At 36.9% G+C, this 19,544-nt stretch overlaps 1 long non-coding RNA gene across 1 annotated transcript; it reads left to right on the plus strand.

Annotated features, from left to right (window-relative positions):
- The first annotated feature begins 681 nt into the window (after positions 1-681).
- LOC148869648 (uncharacterized) lies at positions 682-4,976 on the plus strand. Its single transcript, XR_016108050.1, has 4 exons — positions 682-902; positions 997-1,244; positions 3,089-3,182; positions 4,645-4,976. It is a non-coding gene; the product is annotated as an uncharacterized LOC148869648 (long non-coding RNA).
- The last annotated feature ends 14,568 nt before the right edge of the window (positions 4,977-19,544 follow it).

Below are 19,544 nucleotides of genomic sequence, written 5' to 3' on the forward strand. Positions count from 1 at the left end.
ATCAAAAGTTCTCTTCTCCATGGCAGATTAGCAAAAGCCTGTCTTCACCTTGCCACCAGCTGATTGATCACTTCTATTTTTTCCCGTCAACATTCCTTCCCTATCTCCCCTCAAAAAACCAGAAATGATTGAAAAAATTTGCAAGGTTAAATGAAGGTGTAGATAACAAATGGAAAATCATTTTTGTGATCTTGCTAGTTTTGGTATCTCAAGAGGATCTTGGCATAGATCGTTTTTCTTTTCTAAAGGTTTGGGATTGTAATCGTGGAATCATGAAATTGCCTTTCAATTTTGAATCCAATAACTTATTTCATATGATGTAATCTTTTTTGTTTATTTTTTTGTCTTTTTTTTTTTTGCTTTTTTTCTGTTCTCATTGTGACAAGGCTACAACTGTTGTTGAACCAAGGCTCTTTATTTTGTTGCAGCTCTGATACTTCATTCCCTTTCTTCATCTAAGAGTACTGTTGCTATACTTATTCAATATATATTTTTAGATTAATATCAGTGTTTGTTGTTTTCTTTCATATTTTATTTTTATTGTTCTCAAATTGCAAAATACAATGATATCTGTATTTGTTTTTGGAAACAAATCTAAGAATTAGGTTCTCAGTTTGAATTGATAACTATGAAAAGATCATTTTTATCAGTAACTTTACAATTTTATTTATTTATTGACAGAAGGTAAAGTATATATGTAGCAGATGCCAAAAAGCACAGTATAGGGTGGAGGGACCACTCCTATACAGTGAGGATCCATACAGCTGATAATCTTCTCAGAATTACTTACAAAAAGGAACCAAAAGAATTGAAAACGATTCCTGGGGTCTAAGTGTGCATGGGGGGAATTCTGAATTCTTAAAGCTGCTGCGAATTGAGCCCTGTGAAATAATCTTAGCTAGGTATTCAATGCAATTTCATCTGTTTGAGAGTAGGAATTATAAAAAATTCTTCTGTTTCTATCCACACTGTCTAAAATATAGCACCGGGAATCAGCTGCCAGATCACTTTGCCTTTATGGTTCAGCCTGCCTATTTTCCAGCTAGACAAGGTCTCCAAAATTGTTTAGGGAAGGCCCAGTTGATGTTGGGAGTGTTCAGAATGCTGGTCTGAATCTTGTGGATCATGGGGCAATGTACAAAAGGGATATGATCCTCGTTACAAATACTGTCTGTTTGCACTTTCTCTTGCAAGTAAATCAACTAGAGTATTTGCAGACATTGGAATCCAAGTGAATGAAGCATGTAAGTTTCTACTGATTTTCCTAAATTGGCTGTGTAATTTCGTTTCCTATTCCATTTAGTGTGTATGGAATTGATATTGCTCATTCTTTTGAAGTAGTTATTTCTGTAACTATGCCAAATTTCTACATACTTGGTTTTCATTCTAATTTAAGTAAATGAAAAACTAAAATAAATCAGCTAGAGTGTTTGCAGACATTGGCATCCAAGTGAATGGAGCATGTAGATTCTACTGATTTTCCTAAATTGATTTTGTATTTTTGTTTCCTATGCCATTCAGTGTGTATGGAATTGATATTGCTCATTCTTTTAAAGTAGTTATCCCTGCTACTATGCCAAATTTCTACATACTTGGATTTCATTCTAATTTAAATAAATGGAAAACTAAAATAAATTCAATACTAGTTTTGATTTGCTTAGATGAAGATGCATTTCAGAATTTTCTTCGTTCAACTATTTTGGATGTTTCATTCAACTATTTTCTTCATTCTTTTGGATGTTTTTGGTTCTCATCTGCCTTGTTGCAATTAGCTTTTCCTGAGTTGAAGTGAAATGTTTGAAATAGTTGTTATGATCCCAAGACATGCAATAAATGGTCACCGAGGGGAAATTTAATGAGAAAAAACTGCAACACCAAAAGATAGAACCCTATATAATATTCTAGAAGTACATACCTTATCCAAACTTGATCGAGTTACTACAAATTGAAGCAGCTTCATCTTACACTAGGATTTATAGTGTGGCTCCCATCTCAAAGTACTAGTTACTAGCTGTTTCATCACAGGATAGAAAGGCTTGGCTCATGGCTCATGGCTCATGGCTCATATTTGGCATGACCAGGCTAAGTCAGTTTGTTGATGATCCAATAAACATGATTGGGATGGTAATTGTGGACTAGTGGGTTCACTATTCAATGGGTTGGAATGGTTTAGTCTATGGTGTTAGATTCTGCCATAAATTAATGAATATGAATATGAATGAGATAAAGGTAATTATAGATGACCCAATTATAGATGTTGTGCATCCTTATTATTGGCTGCATATACTTGAACCTTCCTTCCCTTATTGATTAGTATGGTAATTGGTTCTCCTTGTAAATTTATATTAGGCTTTTATTTTCATAAGTAATTTATCACATTTAATGCTAGTTTTGAACTTTTTATAGTGTTTGAAATTGTTCAGACCAGAAAAGGGATAAGAATGTTCAAATTAACTTTTTGTCACTACAACAATATTGGCATGCAGCGCCAGGTTTCTTACCGGTACAAGAGAAAATGTCACTGTATGATCTGTTTTGAGTGGCATTTGTTCCAAATCACTACTAGAAGCCATGTGTGTTTATTGTGGTGGCCATGTATTTGCTGCTATAGACAAATTTTATAAAGATTCTACTTTGAGAGAAGAGGTTAAATAAAAAATGAATGGTAAAGATTGAATAAAAAGAAAAAACAAAACCAGTCTTCTCTCATGTGCTCAAAACACCATTCATTTTCCCTCCTCTCTTTAGCACGTGAAGAAGTCTTCTTCTTCTCTCCTTCATTTTCCCTTGAGCTATCTCTGTTTTTCATTCAGGTATGGACCCATCTCCGTTCTTCTTCTTCTTCTTCTTCTTACTAACTTATCATGTATTCCAGGCAACCGGATGAACTGAGAGTCAATTCGAGTTTTTTTTTTTTTTCACCCTTCCAATCGAACAAGCAAGTTAATAAGTAACACTTTTACTTTTCACTTTCCATGTTTTACCATTTCAAATGAGTGAACCCAGATCAGAGTTGATTCGAGAGTGTTTTTTTTTTCTCCAGAATTGATTTTCACTTTCTGTCTAAATATTTCAGTATGTTTTGCAGGGAATTCGAACTTCTTTGCTCCATTTCAAATGAGCAAAACCCTACATTTTTCCTCTGCTATGCCCAGCTCTGAGTCTGTCTATTTTCTCAACAGGTATGGGCCATATTCTTATTTAAGATTCATTGTGGATTTAGGTTTTGGGGTTCTACATGATCTTCTCAATTTATTTTGGATTTTAAGAGGAAATGAGTGAACTCACTCCAAATTTAGCTAAATCTCCCTTGGCTAGTTTATTTGGCTTTCTGTTTAGCTGCACTAGTTTGTTCCTAGATGTTCCTTGATGGTTGTAAATTTTAGATAAACTCTGGTTGGGTTTTGCTTTTCTATACAGTTATACGGAAATCTTAGAACCCTTCTGTAATCTGTTATGCCTAACTTGTGGTGTAAATTGAGAAATGCATTTTTGAATGAATGATTTGTTGTAGGGTTTGGTAAATCTTGTTCATTGTTTTAAGGGTTGGGAGTTTGAAGATTATTATGTAGGGAAATTAAACATGGAAAACATACGATGATAAAAATCCTCTAACCAATCTTATTCTTCATCTGGGACCATTATTAGGTAAAGATGTGCTTTTATTCTTAACAGTTTTCTTATTTTCCTTGTTTAGACAGATTGTTTGATTTTGGATGTTATTTTTCTTAACAATATAATGAGATAGATTAAACCTCTTAATTTTCACAAGGGTGCATTTTTTCCCATATAAATGGGAAGAAAAAACAAGTTTGGCCACAAAAGGGCCAAAGTTGTTACCGAAATTTTACAGCTCAAAAACCTTTTCAACCCCCTTGTTTTATAGACTGAAAAATTTCCACTCCTACTGTATGAAAAGACCAGACGTGAGGTTACATTTCTTCTGGGTTTCCAGAGTTTCTTGGAAAGGGCTTGACATGGTGCTTTTATTAGATAGAGGCACAGAGCACAAGAGTCATGTACTGGAATGTTTTTATGGAAAAACAAAGAGAAGGGATTTGGTATCCTTGTTATTGTTTGGCAAGTTAATTATATAGGATTGTTTTGTATGGGTATTCCTGTAAGCTACCAAAAAAAAAAAGAGCATACTGGTGTATAAGTATTTTCCAAAATAGAGCTCTGATTAGGATTCTACACCATTTTCCCCAACAGTTATTTGTGTGTCTTCTTATCTGTTTGCCTTATCTATGGGGAAGAAGCTCATCTTTTGATATAGCTTTATTTCAAGGCTGCATTCCTTGGAAGAAGATTCTTTTTCCCTTCAGAAAATTTGGAAATAAGCCAAATGCTCTCCATATTTAAAGAACTCTGGTTCCACCTCAATTCGTCTTGCCAACCCTTGACTGATACTCTTTAAATTGGTTGGATGCAGTAAAAGTAGCAAGCCTGTGAACCAATTTATTGACCCGTCAGGCTTTATCTCTAATTGTAACTGGAATCTGTTGGATAGTTGAATAAGGGGTTTACTTGTTTGTAAGGCTTTATCTCCATATTTAAATGCTTGTTTTCTAGTCTCTTAGCGTTTTCTTTTGTAGTGTCCTTGATTTAGATTTAGTTCTCTATTTAAATGTTTGCATTTCACAGCCTAATCATTGAAGGTGACTCCAAGATAATTATTGGCTGGCTGGAAAAATAAGAGAATGGTTTGTGGGAATATGCAAATTAAAAAAAGAAGTTCAAATGGCTATGATATGGCAGTAAGACTTCGGTGGGTCAAAAGGAGCGCTAACTCCTTTGCAGATGCCTTAGCTAATCAGGGGGTGGGAAGGGCTCAATCCTTGTTGGCTTGCTTGTAATTGTCTATGTTTTTGTTTCTGTTGTCCTTGGGGAGGGTTAAGAGAGCATACCCCTCCCCTTGGAAGCTGTAATTATTGCTTTTGAATCTATTAATAAATTTTCTGTTACTGATAAACAAATTAAATGTTCAAATTCATATGCTCATTAATGACCTAGTTGAATGTGTTCTTTAGTTGGGTCACTGGAGGTACTGTTAACACCTCACTTTTGAGCTAAAGCAACCTAGTTAGAGCTTAGTGTAGTTTACACTGCTAAGTGAACCTAGGAGTGTAGAAATGAGCCAATGGATAGATACTAGGGGACTGGTGACCACACCATCTTATCTTTCCAGAATCTCACCCCCTCCTATTACCTACCTCAAAATAAATGTTTAGCTCGAAATTAATCATGTTATTGATTGAGTATTCTATGTTCTGAAGTTGGATTTGACCCATAATTGTGCACCTGGCTCCCATATTTGTTAGCTATAACTTTTTCATGTTTTATTCTTTTCCACATCTCCCACATTCTATGTTCTGAAGTTGGATTTGGAATCTCTTCATCCAGAACTGCAAACTTTACTCACAAGATGTAAAGTAGCCCACAAATGCGACTTTTGTTTTTCTTATTGTTTCACACTTAATGTGGATTCCTTGATTTGAAAGATTTTTTCCTATCAAAGGAACCAAAACCACTAAGTGGGTCATAACCCTAGTGAATGATTGGGATTAACCAATTGTCAATTTTTAGGATGCATCAACCAGTCCAACATGAAGCCACTACCTAAAGGTCAAACTCCCTTCACATATACATTTTCCTTGTGAATAGTGAAAGGACAAAATATCAAATTCTTGTATTCAATATTAACAAATACTTAGTCTACTCTTTGAAGGGTTGTAATTTTTCTTAGTAATATTAAATAAATAACTATTTGGAACTCTCTCCTTAGACTGATTTTTTCTTCTTGCATTGACATTCTGTGGGTTTTTCATTATTCTTTATGCTTTGTACATATATGTGAATCTAAGCTTAAATCAGTGTATTTGGCTGCCCTTCTATAGGAGTTAAAGAGGGAGAGGTTATTGTTTTCACATCTCTATAGAGTCGACTCACAGGTTTAGTAACTTGTTGAATGCTTTTAGTGATTTATAATTAAATGAATGTTTAGGGCTTCAATGTCAATCCATGCAAAGTTATGAAATGCACTTGCAGAAAATTAGGAAATTGTCAAGTGTGATCCAGTTTATTTGCATTAAGTTGCACTTTGCACACAGGCATGATCAATTCTCACCATCTTACTGGTTCAAATTAGGAGATATAGATGCCAATTAATGCCATCAAATGATGTTAAGGGCCATTGATCTGGATCTTATCTTAATAAGCTGGATTCCAGCTCTAAATGGTAGACCCATTTAGGGGTGTCAACAGATCGGGTTTGTTTTGGATGCCGTCCAAATCAAAATCAATTTGAATGGGTTGGATGGAACAATATGACATATTGAATTGGACCATCCAGACTTATCCAAATTAAGTATTTATTAGATTGGATTTGACCTGCCGATCTGGTCCTTCCGTAATGAATTTATATCGGATTGGGTCTGATTGAACCAATATCCATTAACATAATATAATAGTAGGTGTCAATAGACCAGGTTTGGATTGGACCCGTTCTAAATTAAAACCAATTTGAGCAGATTGGACGGTCCAGACATTGAATTGGACCAATCCAGAATGGTTCAAAGTATTCATCAGATTGGACTAGACCTGGCCATTTGTAATAGACTCATACTGGACTAGGTTTGGTTGGACCAATATCCGGTCCATTGACAGCCCCAGACCCATTTATAATTGGATATAAATAATCTGATCCATTTTGACAGGGCATAGTTGAATATATTTGCTAAATGCATAGTAGATAAAGATTTAGTAACACGATAGCGTCCATTCTTTGGGTGTTCTGTTTTGGAAGACACTTTTATTGAACCTTATTAAGGATATCTTTCTTTGACCATATTTGAAATGGATCTAATATGTTAAATGTGTAACCAAATTGAACTTTGACAGTACCCATTTCTAATCACTAGCTCTAGTTCTCTATTTAAATGTTTGAATTCATATGCCCATCAATGACCTAGCTGAACGTGTTCTTTAGTTGGGTCAATGGAGGTACTGTTAATACTTCATTTTGAGCTAAAGCAACCTGGCTAGATTCTAATAGCATGATTAGAGGCTGGAGAGTTGGAAGGGAGGAAGTGGTGGTTACACATCTATAGTTTGCAGATGATATTATTTTGTTTTGTGATGGGAAAACAGAAGAGCTTGTGAATTTAAAAAGGATAGTGCATAATTTTGAGAGGCTCTCCAACTTTAGAGTTGTGTGGTAGGGGTAAATTTAGGGAGTGAAGAGGTGGATATTCTAGCGAGAATCTTGGGGTGTGAGGTGGGGGAATGGCCATTACAATACTTGGGACTACCACTATCAGGGAAATGGTTATGGAGGTGACCGTTGGAACATGATAAACTATGGCATAGAGTGATTGGCAGCAATGGATTGGCAAACAATGGTTGTTTTTATTGATAATTCCTGGGACCTGGGATCGAGGAGAGGACTAAAGCAGTTAGAAATAGCAATGGTGGATGAATTAGTTACCCTTTTAGGGTTGAGCTTTTTGGATCAGCCTTGTGTGGATGGTAGAATTTCGAAACCTTCCTCGTCTGGTGTTTTCACTTGTTCCTTTTCTTTAATGTCCTTCAATCAAATAACTTTGTAAGGAACTTTCCATCAAAGGAGGTAGGGTGTAGCCCTGTACCTCCAAAAATTCAGGCTTTTTGCTAGGAGGTGGTTCATAAAAAAAATCAATACTCTGGATGTGTTATAAAGAAAAAGGCCAAATTTCTGCCTTTCACCCCATGTTCGTAGCCTTTGTTTGGGTTCTGGTGAGACAATCATACACCTATTAATATTTTTTCCTTTTGTGCACATTATTAGGTCTTTGTCCTCTTCTCTCTTTGGTTGCAAGTGGACACCTCCCCTGAATGTGGTGAGCTTTTTTGACCCAAGCTTTTTTCAGGCAACCAAAGAGGCATGGTAGATTTTTGTGGAGAGCCATAAGTGCAGCTATACTCTGGTCCATTTGGGAAGAAACAACAGGATCTTTAAAGGAGTGGAGAAATCCAAGGAGGAAATTGTTGAAAGATTAACCATTGTGACTATCCACTGGTTGAAAACTCTAGATTTGTCTAAAGATTTCTTAGTTGAGGACATATTTAGGAATTGGGGAGTGGTGGCAACTACAACATCCATAAAACCTATTGTGCAGGAACTGTGGTTCCCACCAACACAACAAAGAATAAAGTTGAACTTTGATGGGAGCTCTAGAGGCAACCCGAGGCCTTCAAGTATAGGGGGTAGTATTCAAAGATGGAGATGGGGGAATTGTTGCTATGTTTTTTGGGCCAATAGGGGTGGGGGACTTAGGGGTGCAAATGGATCGGATCATGATTCAATCCAATCCTATTTGGTCGAATTCAGATCACCTTGTTCATATCTTTTGATTAGATAATATGATCCGATTAGAAATTGGATCAGATTCGAATTACCCCCATCCGATTTGAGAAGATTCGATTTGACATATATTATATATTTATAAATATAAATATAAAACACACATAGATGTTATTTATTTATAAATATATTTTTTATATTATATTTTTATTAATTCGTTATATTATTTATTTATTTATAAAAACATGTATATATATGATGACAATAATTAAAAATACTTGTATTTTTTGTTTTTACTTTATTTAAATTAATATATTTTATTTTTGTTTTAATAATTTATTATTTTTTAAAGAAAACAAGTTAGATCGGAGCAGATGTGAAGATTTGACTTCTCTATAGGATTTGAATTCAAATCAAGTCCTATCAGATCCAATCGGATCTTTGGATCGGAGATCCAACGTGAACAGTGTCGAATCGGATTCGAATATACCTTGATTTGAATCCGCTCCGATCTGTTTGTATCCCTAGGGGGACTCATCGAGAGTGGAGGTGATGTCTTTGCTTTAAGGTGTAAAATATGCCAAACAATTGGGGTTACACCAAGTTGAGATGGAAGGAGACTCTAAATTGTTAATGGATTGGTTGCAATCAGGCAAGTTGGGAACATGGATGTATCGACAACTCATGTGGGAAATTCTCAATTGGGGTACACTAAATTGAGATGGAAGGAGACTGTAAACTGTTAATGGACTGGTTGCAATCAGGCAAGTTGGGAGCATGGATGTATCGACAACTCATGTAGGAAATTCTCAATATAACAAGGGATGTTGGTGCATGCTTCAAGTGGATAAGAAGATCAACTAATGGTTTGGCTGATAACTTAGCCAACACAAGGGACAGTGAGGAAAAGTTTGTTATAGGCAGTTCTGTCATTCAAATTACTTGGGCTTAACACTTATTTTAGGGGTTGATAATTGTGTTTTAATTTTGTTATCGTTTCTAGTAAAAAAGCAACCTAGCTAGAGCTTATTGTAGTTTACACTGCTAAGTCAGTGTAGAAATGAGCCAATGGATATGTATCATATATGGGCTCCAACCCAATGTTAGAAAAGAAACCTCTATTGGTTTCCAACCCTTGTAAAATAATAAAACCTAGACTTCAATCACCATTCACATACAACATGGATGGACATACACACTACTAGGCCCTACTTTGAAACCCTTTAAACCATGCTTGCTTAAGATAAAATCTGATTACCATGTGAATTTTGTTTAATTATTTTTTGGCTTCGATAGATTAGTATCTCCCTGCCCACACCTATTTCAATTTCCATTCACTTATCGATAGGTTTCTTACTAGATGGCATCCTTCATTGACCCTTTGGCAAAGCTTCGGCTAGACAAACCCTTTGTCTTCCCTTGCATCCATTAAGATCTTCGCATTGTTGTCGTTGAAGCCAAAAGACGCTATCGTGGTGTAGTATCTATCTTCCTTCTCTGGTGAAGAGGACGTCCTATTCTCGCTTGCACTCGATAGAAGCCTTGCCAAATTTGTGTTCCCAAAACCAATGAGAGCCATGAAAAGGAGAGAGAAAAATATCAGTTTCATTTCTCTCTCTTGATTTTGATACTAGAAGTTCAGGACTGTTATCAGTCTTGAACCCTAATGAATCTCAGGATCGAAGATAAGCAGAAAGAAAGAGGAGAGAAGAGAAAGAGGGAGAAGAAGCAGTAGAACACAAGGGTTGAAAGGAGGAGCAGAAGCTTCATGTTCTGCCGCCGCCACTTTAATTAATATTTATAGGTTATGCTCATTACATGGAAAGGACAGATCTGCCCTTAGTCTTTACATAACAAATAGAGTAAAACAAAGACTGAAATAAATAACAACTGAAACAACTAAATGACCAATAGCTAACCCTAGGCAGACTAGAATATCTTCTACCCTACGAACATAGTGGGACCGTAGCTATGGGGCCCACTTCAGTGTTCTCTACACTCCCCCTCAAGTTGGGAATAAATGTTTATCATTCCCAACTTGGATAGATCTGCCTCTAGCTTCTTCCGTGATGCAGCTTTAGTGAGGATATCTGCCAGTTGCATATTGGAGGTGATGTATGGGAGACATACTTCTTGTGATGAGACCCTCTCTCGTACAAAGTGTCGATCAACTTCAATATGTTTAGTCCTGTCATGCTGCACGGGGTTGTGTGCTATATTAATAGCCGCTTGATTATCACAATACAGCATCAGGGGCTTCTCATACTCAACACCCAACTCCTCAAGTAGTGATCTCAGCCAAAGAATTTCAGCCACTCCATTAGCCATTGACCTATACTCGGCTTCAGCACTGGATCGAGAGACAACACTTTGTTTCTTACTCCGCCAAGAAACTAGGTTACCTCCCACAAGAGCACAATATCCAGAGGTAGACCTTCTGTCATCAACACTCCCAGCCCAATCGGCATCTGTATAGACTTCCACCTTCATGTGGTCATTGTTCTTGAACAGTATACCTCTACCCGGGCATCTCTTCAAATATGCTAGTATTCTTTCTGCTGCTAGAAGGTGTGTGGTTCTAGGAGAATGCATGTACTGACTGATAACACTAACGGCATAACTGATGTCTGGTCGGGTAAGGCATAGATATAGGAGCTTTCCCACTAACCGCTGGAACATAACTTTGTCTTCAAGCAGCTCCCCACTCTTTGCATTAATCCTGTGGTTCTGTTCAATAGGTGTATCTGCAGGTTTGACACCTAGCTTTCCAGTTTCATCCAAGAGATCTAACACATATTTCCTCTGAGAGACAAAGATCCCCTGCTTAGATCTAGCAATCTCAATACCCAAAAAATACCGTAGTGTGCCCAGATCTTTCACCTCAAACTCTTGATGAAGAAGCTGTTTGAGGGACTCAATCTCATGGTTGTCGTTTCCTGTGACCACAATATCATCAACATAAACTGCAAGTAGTGTCAGTGACGACTCCACCCTCTTGATGAATAATGTATGATCTGACTGGGCCTGTACATAACCGAACTTCCCAAGGGCTAGTCTGAATCTGTCGAACCAAGCTCTAGGTGACTGCTTCAAACCATACAAAGCCTTATTGAGCCGACAAGCTTTCTTACCTGCCTCTGTATCATAGAATTCAAGAGGCAACTGCATGTAGACCTCTTCCTGCAAGTCCCCGTTCAGGAAAGCATTCTTAACATCCATTTGGTACAAAAGCCAAGTGTAGCTTGCTGCAAGAGATAATAGAACCCGAATGGTGGTCATCTTGGCTACCGGGGCAAATGTCTCCAAGTAATCTATACCATAAGTTTGAGTGAACCCCTTTGCAACTTGTCGAGCTTTGTACCTCTCAATGGAACCATCCGCATTATGCTTCACAGTAAATACCCACCTGCATCCAACTGGTTTCTTTCCTTTGGGCAAGTCAACTAGCTCCCGGGTATTATTTTTCAACAGGGCATCCATTTCAACTTGCATTGCACCTCTCCACTCCGGGACTGGTAGGGCTTCTTGCACTGTTCTCGGAATAGGGACATCAACAATAGAGGTGAGATAGGACCTGTAGTAGGGAGATAGGCGATCATAGGACAAAAACTGGGAGATGCAGTGGGCTGTAGATGTGGTGCAATGCCGTTTTCCTTTACGGAGGGAAATGGGAAGGTCAAGGTCATCTGCAGAGGGTGAGGTAGCAACAATGGAAGGAGTCTCTGTGGGCCCTGGGACTGTAATATCTGGACTTGGAGCCGTAGAAGAGATTGTAGCTGGTTGGGACTGCTGATGACCAGGATCAATCTGCCTGCATCGCCTATGATAGACTCTCAACTCCCGATTCCTTTGACCACCCTCGCTACTACAACCCTCATCATCAACTGGAATAGGTAAGGGAACAGCCCCAAAGGTATTAACCCTGTCCTCACTGCACTCCTCCCCCTGAAGAAAAAGACCCAAATCTCCACGCTCACTACTCTCCCCCTGAGGAGAGACCCGAGAATAGTAGGGTGTCTCCTCAAAGAAAGTGACATCCATGGATACAAACTTCTTCCCGGAGACAGGATCATAACAACAATAACCCTTCTGAGTTCGTGCATAACCAAGAAAGATGCATTTGGAGGCCTTGGGTTGAAACTTGGAGTGATTGGGACCAAGAAGCTGAACAAAACAGGTACAACCAAATGTCTTGAGGGGAATAGTGAACAACTCCTCATTGGGTATAGAAGGGAAAAAGGAGGTTATCACCCCAGAAGCGAATAGGGACATTGGAGGTAAACATAATACTTCTAGCCACCTCCAAGATGTGCCTATTCTTCCTCTCTGCAACCCCATTCTGCTGAGGTGTATGAGGACACGTGCTCTGGTGGATAACCCCATGATTAAGGAGGTACGATGCCAATGCCTTAGCAAAGTATTCCTTTGCATTATCAGATCTAAGTACTTTTATCCTGGCATCAAATTGTGTTAGGATCATTTGGTGGAAGTTTTGGGTCAGGACAGGCACCTCATCTCGTGATCGCATAAGATAAACCCATGAAAAACGGGTGTGGTCATCAACAAATAGCAAAAAATACCTGTACCCCCCCATAGAAGGAATGTGATATGGCCCCCAAACATCAGTATGCACAATATCAAAAGAACTATTATTCCTTTTATTACTCAATGAATAAGAGTTTCTACAATGTTTAGCCAACTCACAACTTTCACACTTCAACTGAGATAACTCAACAGACTCGAACAAAGTAGGAAATAGACTCTTCAAGGACCGAAAAGATAAATGACCCAATCGGTTATGCCACAACATAACCGGACTCACAACTTGAGAAACAAGTAACTTCTTATCCACTGACTCTTCCCGACGAGAACTCTCCCCGAGCAGATAGATCCCATTCGTCTCACAGCCAGTCCCAATCACCTTCTTCGTCTCCATGTCCTGAAAAACACATCGGTCAGGAAAGAAAGTTACTGAGCAGTTCAAATGTTTGGTAATGCTACTGACGGAAAGGAGGTTAGTATCCAGTTTAGGAACATGCAAGACAGAGGACAAGGATATAGTATCTGACAGTTTGATGTCACCCTTGCCAGAAATAGGGACAAGAGAGTCATCAGCTATAGATACTCTATCCCTACCAGAAGATAAGTGATAAGTAGTAAACAGATAGGGCAAGCTGGTCATATGGTCAGATGCACCTGAATCTATTACCCAACATGGTTCAGTAGTACCTGGAGCGGAGGCATGGTAGGCTGAGGCTCGAGTACCTGAGTGTGCAAAGGCCGATGTAGCTGGAGCTGATGATGACTGCGGTAACTGAGCTGAACTACCAACTTCCTTCTCCAATTGTATTAGAGCTGCCCGAACTGCAGCTAAGGTCTCTAATGGTGTGCCTCTCGTGCCAGATGAGGATGCTGAATCAGTAGTCGTAGCCACATGAGCATTACTCCTTTTATTTCTCAACTTTGCCAAGACCAAATGTGGATGCAGCTTCCAACATGTTTCTTTTGTGTGTTTAGGTTTCTTGCAATGCTCACACACCACACCCCTTTTATCTTCCTTCTTTCTGTCCCTCTCTGAATCACTCTTTGTTTTGGGTTTGACAGCTACCAAGGCAGGTGTAAGCGGCTGAGGTTGCATCATGACTTTCCTCCTGGTCTCTTCACTGTGCACTAAGGAGTATGCCTGAGAGAGGGTCACACTATCTCTGATCAAGATCTGCTGCCTCACAATATCGTATTCTGAATTCAGTCCTGCCAGAAACTCAAACACTCTGTTTGTCTCAATGTGCTTTCTATGTATCTGAGCATCTTTGGGACTCTCCCACTCAAGAGTCTCTAAGTGATCAATCTCATGCCACAGGGACTGCAAGTTAGAGAAATAGACCGACACCGGTTTCTCTCCTTGTTTAAGGGCATTCACCTCACATTTCAACTCATATGCTCTAGCAACATTAAGGGGTTGGGAGTAAGTCTCTTTCATCACATTCCATATCTCCTTGGTTGTCTTTGCCCATAAGTAATTTCGGTTGATATGGGGCTGCATTGAATTACAAAGCCATGTCATAACCAAGTAGTTTTCTTGGACTCACTTGGTATACGTAGGGTCTCCCTTGGAAGGTTCTGTTACATCTCCCAAGAGATACCCTACTTTGCCCCTTCCCCCAATAGCCATCATGGCTGATTGGGCCCATTCCAAGTAGTTTGATCCATCAAACTTTACGGTTGTAATCTGAAAACCTATTTCAGAACCACCACCATTACTGTTGTTCCCAAAACTGCCTTCTGCCTAATTCTTAAGCTCCATTTCAGTCAAGAACCAGAAGTATCAAAGATTATGGTTACTACAGTCAAAACCAGCACTAGAAGTCCCAACAACAGTCACAAAATCAGTAGAGAACCATTCTGTACTCACGATAGATGTGCATGAAATATATATAAGATTGATCTGAAATCAATAACCACACACAACAGCAACAGTTCGAACTGTTTTCACCCCTTCAAAAGTGTTTGAAACCCCAAAAGAAGACTAAAACACAGTTTGAAGGGCAATCTGATATGCTGAAGCCAATTCGAGGTTTTAATCAGTCCTAAGAGCCTTACGGATAAGGTTTGTATTAGGGTTAATATGAAACCCTAAAACTGATCAATGTTGAGGAGAATTCTAGGGTTTGTCGTAGGAATAAGATCACAAGTTTCGGCCTAATACTAGGGTTTGCCGTAGGGATAGGACAAAACCCTAGAGAAACCCTAGAGAATAGAGAGATAAAACCCTAGAGTAGTTCGGCCACCCTTACTGGATAGGTCCAACCTATCTTTTCTGATGTTACTTCTCTCAGAAAGTAAAAAACTTACAGTAGAATGCAGTTCGCTGCCTACCAAGGTTACTCGAACCCTAGCCTTCTCTGATTCTTCCTGATCACCAACTTGCTACAACTGTGATACTTCTTCAAACAGCTGCTAATCCTCTGGAGATCTCCAAGAACCAGTCAACGAACTCTGCTTTCTCAGTCTTCCAGCCTTAGATGATTCTCATGTGGTCGGCTGGACTAGACTCACATGAGAGAACTTAGCTCTGATACCAACTAGAAGTTCAGGACTGTTATCAGTCTTGAACCCTAATGAATATCAGGATCGAAGATAAGCAGAAAGAAAGAGGAGAGAAGAGAGAGGGAGAAGAAGCAGTAGAACACAAGGGTTGAAAGGAGGAGCAGAAGCTTCATGTTCTGCCGCCGCCACTTTAATTAATATTTATAGGTTATGCTCATTACATGCAAAGGACAGATCTGCCCTTAGTTTTTACATAACAAATAGAGTAAAACAAAGACTGAAATAAATAACAACTGAAACAACTAAATGACCAATAGCTAACCCTAGGCAGACTAGAATATCTTCTACCCTATGAACACAGTGGGACCATAGCTGTGGGGCCCACTTCCGTGTTCTCTACATTGATTTCCGACACCTGTCACCTTTTTCTTAAAATTCCTTTCTGGGTTTTCTTGTGCACTAACGAGATGAAGATGGAGATGGAGCGGACTTAGAATTGGGTTTTCATTATCATTGACAGTTTGGCACTATAACCATAAAGGGTATTTTAGAAATCTTCAAAGAATATCAGTTACGTGATGTCACATGTGAACGAAGTGTGACGGAAAGTTAATGACAATGGATGTTTTAGACAATTGTCAGAAAACTTGGGGGGTACTTTAAGACAATATGTAAACAGTAAGGATAGAGTTAGTCAATTTCCTAAACCATAGAGGTACTTCAAGAAATTTGCCCTTACCCTAAATCTTCAAGATATTTTGTAGAACTTAAGCCATTGATGAATGAATGAATAAAATAATGAAGTATTTCCTGTATTTTTTGTTTTGGTGTTGATTTATTAGGAAACCTAATGGTATTGACTTCACTAGGCTTTACCCTTGGATGACAACATGTATTCCATGTAGTGAATTGGGTGATGCATGAGGGCTATAGTACTTTCAGCTATATAGGAAGAACAAAAGAGAATATTCAACAATAAATGCTATTCCAAGGAAGCTTTAATGAATTATAGACCAAATATTAGAAATCATATGATCCTATCTACAATGGTTTTGGAAACTAGCTAGAGCTATGGCCTATGGGCAATACCGTGCTTCATTCTTGATTGAATTTATGGTTAAAGTTACCTAATTTGAATTAGATGCCCAATTAATTAAATATTTAGGTTTGAAATTACCTATAAGTTTGAATCTAAAAATAGATTTAGTATACTATAAGATTCTACCCCTATAATTTTAACTTGATAAATTGAAACGAGTGTGAGAGAATTGAACAAATTAAAAATCAAAGAAGACAAAACCTCACAATTGAAATATGAAAAAAAAAACACCTTAAACAAAAGAGATAAAAGGATTGAACTTCAATAGCTAAGATCCAAAATGTTGCCTTAACTCGATTTTGAGGGATGAGGAACATGTATATATATATATATATATATATTTTGAGTTTAAGATATGTTAGTAAATGAAACATGGGATGAAGAGTTAAGGCTTAACCCTTAGTAAAATTTCATATCTATTAATATGTAAAACGTTTGGCTATTATATTTTGGTTTGCTCAGTTTGTTATTATTGGAATAACCTAATTTCTGACTCTTTATTGATCTAAGTAGGATTTTTATTATGGGATTTTATCAGCAAAGTGTAAAACTTTATTATATATTATTTGTAATAGCTAAATGGTTTTTTATATGTCTATTACTAATGAACTAGGTTCATTTAAGAATCTTGAAATGCAAATTTAAGAGGTATTCAAACTACGCAAATCGATGAATTAGGTAATTATGGTAGTGATTCAGATTATTCCATTTGATCATAATTAATGTTTTCTGCAAGTTTTGTGTGCTAATGAGTATGGATGTTAAGTCAATTGGAAACAATGGCCCCATCTCTCTTTTTTTATAGTTTTTATGTGTCGATGGGTCCCGAACATATGTTTTCTATAGGTTCTGTGTTATGAGGCCCATATATCTATTTTGTGTGCTAGTGGTGCCCACATATATGTATTGTTCAAGTTTTTATATTAGTGGAGCCCACACATTTACATATTTACATATGTTTGACTCACACATGTATTAAATATGCACATATGGACATGCACATACTCTTGACTCATATTGTAATCCATCACCCATTGCCATATCTAATTATTTCAATTTTGAATTGCCTTAAAATAGAATTCGTAGGTTCTCTTCATTCAACTGATCTTTAAACATATAAATCTTAGAAGATTTGGCACTACTTATTTCATTTTAATGTATAATTTGAAGATGCGATGCATAATATAATTTTTATATTTGTTTTTTTTCATTTTTTTTGAGTTAAACCAATACAAGAGTGATAAAAGGCATAGTTGAAGATATTTTATTATTTTTGTATTATTATTATTTTATTATTTTATTTTTATTTTTAATCTATAATAGAGTGATGGTTTTAACTACTGTAATATGGTTCAAATACTATACATATATCCACTACTATATATTAAAACATAGACCTATAGTGCCATTAATTTGTGCAAATTTTCTTATAATGATAGATGTGTTTGTTATTATATGTTAAAGTGTAGAGCTATAGTGATGGATATTATCATTGTTAATGTGTAAAATAATCTTTTATTGACGAATATATTTGTTGCTATATGTTAAAACATAGAGTTATAATGGTGAAAATATATATTGTTATATCTTAAAGGCAAATGTTTCTGATGGATATATTCATTGTTGTATGGGGGCGGATATAGGCATTTGTGATAATGTAACAATCTTTTAGTGGTGGATTCAAACATGACAATAACATGTTTATCCGTTGCTCGCATTTTATATTTACTGCTATAACTTGTACCAACAGGACATACAATGATGAAAAACAATCCGTCAAGGATCTACCACTATAATGTTATAACAACGGATATTTTTGTTGCTAAAGACTATTTTTTTTAGTTAGTTTTGCAATTTTATTAGTTTATAACTTCGATTTTTCAAACCATTTTGATGTTTTATTTACATTGAAAACTAATTAGGTAATAGAAGAGTAGGTTCTATACATCATTTTAAGGTGCTTATTTATAAATTGGTAATGTTAGAATTTGATAGTTTATTAATTCTTGCTCTACTATTTTTTTGTTGTTCGTTCACCAAATATGAGGCCCCCATTAGATAATGTTATGCATAGGAGGCTTAGTGGGGCCATTGTAGCTATATTCAAATTCTTCATGGCAATTATTGTCATGATGATATACAAAAAGAGAAAATGGTTATAAACTGGAGAATAAAAGAGGATATAAGTGTAGATAAAGGAATTTATGTCAAATGCATATTTATGAATGATATGGAGTGTGTCTTTCATAGATTACGACGAGAAGGGTATGCTTCTCCACCTTGTGTGGTTTGCTTACATTATATGGTGGGTTTCAGCCAACTAACAATATAAATGTAAATGAACAAGTTGTATTGTTTTTACATATTTTTAAGCATAATGTCTAGAGTAGTGTTATTTTTGCACGGTTTAAACGTTTCAAGATATCATAATTTGTTATTATCATAGAGTCATGTGTGTTACTTTTAGATTGTATCCCATATTTGTTGTATAAGATTTGGAGATCACATACCCCTTCAGATTAGTAATGACCCTCATTTCATGTCCTGTTTTAAGGTATGCTTTGACTATTCTTTTAATTAAGTATATACAGAGAATTAATATATAGTAATAATAGCCCTATTTTAGTGGAGTTATGGAATTGTATAAGTGCAAAAGACAATACCCATATCCCATGCAAGGTATTGTTGAAAAGCAAGACAAATTTCATGCAAGGAAATGGAAGACGATGCAAAATGTGATGGCAACAATCTTATTTATCTAAATTTTATCTGTGTATTAGCTAGGTCAAATGGTTCAGATATAGAAGCTACAATTGTGTATGATTCCTTATGGAGGAATCATAAACTTAATGTGCTTCAAGGTAAATTGTATAGTTATCTAATCCTCCATTAACATATACCTGGTCATTGCGTAAACTTTGAATTGATTTCTTTCTTAATAATGTTTGGTGTAAGCATAAACTTTGCATAATGTTTGGTATGAGGTTGATTGTCAGAATGTACAAGAGAGATATTCAGTGGTTAACATTCTTCACTAAAAAATGTAGGACATGCTTT

Source organism: Nelumbo lutea, chromosome 2, assembly GCF_056320005.1.
Source record: "Nelumbo lutea isolate HS-2025 chromosome 2, American lotus-T2T, whole genome shotgun sequence".
Lineage (NCBI taxonomy): Eukaryota > Viridiplantae > Streptophyta > Magnoliopsida > Proteales > Nelumbonaceae > Nelumbo > Nelumbo lutea.